The following is a 4043-nucleotide window of genomic DNA, read 5'->3' as shown; positions in this document are numbered from 1 at the left end:
AGTGTCCTTTATTGAAATAGAGTTTAACAACAATTTCAATGTCCCTATTTTCTTTTAGATTATATCTCAACATATAATTAATGTCCAACAGGACATGATTACTCTTTCCAATGGGAGGATGGTATTGAATATTTGATCTAGTACTGATGGAATAATTTATATAATAATCACTAGAAATTATTTCGATAAGAATTTGAATTTATGCATGTCTTTGTTTTGGCATGCCTCTATTTCCATATGTTACATTTCTGCATGTCTCCAATTCTGGAAGTGTTCACTTTTGCATGTGCCTGACAAGGATGTTATATGCACCAGCTTTAATTATCACACATTGTATATAATGAATGACTTATTTTTAGAATTTTAATACATATTGCATCTGTCAATACATTATTAACAATAATATAGGTAATATGGTAGTCTAATGTAGAAATTTGACACTCTTTAACAGAATGTACGAGTATAAGCGAAAAAAGCGACTCCAATACAACAACAGATGGATGCAAGTATCAAGAAGGCTAAAACGTATACACAAAATGCATCCAAATACAGCTGTACACACTAGTGAACCCATTAATCTTACTGAGGCAGCATCAAGTTCAGAGATTGAGTCGTCAGACAATGACATTAGTTCTTTTGAAGCCGAGTCAAATCAAGAGTATGGATTAGGCTCTGAAATTGATGATTTACACATGAATCTTACTGATATTCATGATGTATTATCTAATTCTCAAAGTGAGGAGGAGAATGATGACCATGATAATCATCATTCACTTGTTTACCCACAGAATTTATTAATTCAGTGGGTAAACAAGAATGGTGTTACACACAATGCTGTTGATGAATTATTAAAAATTTTGAGGCAAATGGGAATTGACTACTTACCAAAAACAGCTCGGACACTAATCAGTTCTGAAAGGTACATAGAAACTCAGCAAAAATCTGGAATGAAATATGTCTACTTTGGGTTAAAAGAGGAACTGTTAAAAAACATAAGTAGATATCCAAAAGCAACTATAAAAGGACTGAGACAATTATTATTGTCATGTAACATTGATGGCCTTCCTATATTTAGAAGCAAAAATGATGCTTTGTGGCCAGTTCTCTGTGCAGTAATGAATATTACACCTTTGAAAGTCTTTCCAGTTGTCCTCATGTATGGACGTTCTAAGCCAAGTGATTTAAATTTCTTATATGATTTTATATCTGATACGGATGACCTTTTGTTGCATGGGATTCAATATGGTAACAGAACTATCAACATAAAATTACAATGTGTAATTTGTGATGCACCTGCTAAGGCTATGGTGAAGTCCATAAAACTGTTTTCAGGTTATTATGGCTGTGACAAATGTGAACAGAAAGGTACTTGGATGGGGAAAATGACATATCCAGAAGTAACAAATTTAACCATTAGAACAGACACACGCTTCCGTAATCAATCTAACTCGCAACATCATCATGGTAAATCACCATTCTGTGACTTGAACATAGACTTAATTGCAGCGTTTCCCACTGACTATATGCACCAGGTGTGCCTTGGTGTTATGAAGCGACTTCTTGTCACCTGGATACGGAAAAACACATTTAAATTATGTAGCCGCCAGATTTCTGAAATTAGTGCTAGATTGGTGAGCATAAAAGATTTTGTGCCCAATATTTTTGCACGTAAACCACGAGGTTTGGAAGAAATTGACAGATGGAAGGCAACTGAATACAGACAGTTTCTTCTCTACACAGGAAAGCTTGTATTGAAAGGTATTCTACCCCAAGAGATGTATGATCATTTCCTTACTCTCAGTGTTGGTATAAGTTTTCTTGTTTCGCCCACATGTATGTCCTTAAAATACGGCAAATATGCTCATGACCTTTTGCTGAATTTTGTATCAAGGTGTGGTGATCTGTATGGGAAAGATTTTCTAGTCTACAATGTTCACAGTTTGATTCACCTAACAGCAGATGCTGAGGAACATGGTACTCTTGACAGTTGTTCAGCTTTTCCATTTGAAAATTATTTGCATCAGCTGAAAAAGATGGTCAGATCAAGTAAAAATCCAATTGTCCAAATTACAAAAAGAATAAAGGAGGCTGAAAATACCATGATTTATAAAACATCTCCAGATAATAAAATTTCTCATAAATTTCCTAACAATGTATATTCGTTACCTGGATATAATTGCTGTGAAGTGTTAAGGACTGTACACAGCCGAAGAAGTAAAGAAAATTACTTCATTGTTAGGGTATATCCTTTTCAAAGCCCAATATTTACTAGTCCTTGTGATTCAAGAATATTTGGGGCCTTCAATGTTAATCCACGTAAGGACTTTTTAAAAAAAGTGTATAGGATTAACACATCAACCAGAGGAATGTTAATCAAGAAAACAGAAAGTACTTATATCTTCTTGTCAATACTACATGATTTATGACTAGTAAGTTTCTTGTGATTGTTTTTGATTCTTGTGCAAGCTGTAGGAATACTCTTTGCTTACATTGCAAACTTTTAACTTTAGTAAAAAGTATTGTTCACCATCATAACATATTAGAATTAAGGTTAACATTGTTGTTTAGTACTATATAAAATTAGTGACTGCTTATTTTCTTAGACACTGATAATGTGCTGCAGAAAATGTCCCTAATCAGTTTTAATTTGTAGATGGCTGAATCTGAAAATAAATACATCGTTGTGGAAGATGAAGAAGGAGAATTGTCAATCATCCATATCAAATGGATGTTTAGTGCATCTGATGTAAGTCAATATATATATATATATTGTTTATTTGCAAAATTAAAACATTAGTATTTAAAATATGTGTATATGATATATGTTGATAGATTTAGAGATATATATGTATATAATATATGAAATACAGTGGGGCCTCGATTTATGAGACATACATTTACATATACATATATTTACAAATATATGTCCCCTTTCCAGGGATCAAACGTGGGCTATTGGCCACGTGAAAACCAATCATCGAAAGCCAAAAGAGGAGAAATACCAGACCCATCAAAATGGAGACGTTTCAACATCAGCAAGATTTATTCCATTGATAGTAATTAAATACAAGCATTGATTCATATGGTTAAATCAAAAAATTCTCAATGTTTTGATGTTATACAAAGTTTCGTAATAATGAATTATATATACTCTAATTTTTATTATAGGTACTTGGGAACTTGCCCTAAAACACCTTAAAAAGGCAGAAGAAACGTCAAATATGGAAAGTGACACAGACACAAGTTATCACTATAGGGCAGTAAAATACAGAAGAATACCAAATGATGTGGATGGAGGTATGTAGGAATGAATGTTTAGAGTAATTCAAAATAATTGTTAAAAAAATGAAACATGATTGGCTTAATGGAACAAATAATCTTATTTACTAGGTAATATATTTTGCTAGGTAATATATTAAAATATATATATAGATATATGTTAATAGCTTTTCTGAATGCATTAAACGTTTTTGTTTCAGACAGTGAAGATTCACCACCAAGAAAAGTAACTGTTTCCATGCCCCGAAAGACTGCCGAGTGTAAGCTGACTCTAGATGAACATCAAAATAATATGATACAGGAATCAGGTAATTTAATTTAATTGAAAACATTTTATTTCTTTTTGAATGATGGTTTTCTTTTTAACAGAACAAGACAGAACTGGACAGAACTATTTTGTATTTAAAACTATTTGGTAAATATTTTCTATACAATGCTAATACGCTTCCACCCCTGACAGAATCATGTGGGACCAGCAAGTCTATCTGCAGGCCCAGTAAAATACCTTCCCCTCAAACTCCTAGACAAGACAGAACTGGTAAGCTTTAAGTAACTGGAGAAACATTTACATACACAGATAGTAACGTACTTGTGTATGATTTTAATGTAATATATTTTTACCAGCCTTCAGGGTGATGGAAACACTTTAAATGGTGTCGCTCCATTGTGTGAAACAAAATTTTTTAATGCATTCATAAAACCTATAAGCTAATGTAATAATTCAATAATTACTATTTGTAGTTTTATGTATTTAAAACTATTTT

At 32.4% G+C, this 4043-nt stretch overlaps 1 long non-coding RNA gene across 1 annotated transcript; it reads left to right on the top strand.

Annotated features, from left to right (window-relative positions):
• Positions 1-2257: 2257 nt before the first annotated feature.
• LOC138358979 (uncharacterized) lies at positions 2258-3062 on the top strand. The gene is made up of 3 exons (XR_011225682.1): positions 2258-2429; positions 2654-2746; positions 2939-3062. It is a non-coding gene; the product is annotated as an uncharacterized lncRNA (long non-coding RNA).
• The last annotated feature ends 981 nt before the right edge of the window (positions 3063-4043 follow it).

The sequence above is a fragment of the Procambarus clarkii genome, chromosome 88 (assembly GCF_040958095.1).
Source record: "Procambarus clarkii isolate CNS0578487 chromosome 88, FALCON_Pclarkii_2.0, whole genome shotgun sequence".
Taxonomy (NCBI): domain Eukaryota; kingdom Metazoa; phylum Arthropoda; class Malacostraca; order Decapoda; family Cambaridae; genus Procambarus; species Procambarus clarkii.
The sequence above is the reverse complement of the archived record's forward strand: the minus strand, read 5'-3'. Positions and strand labels throughout refer to the sequence as shown.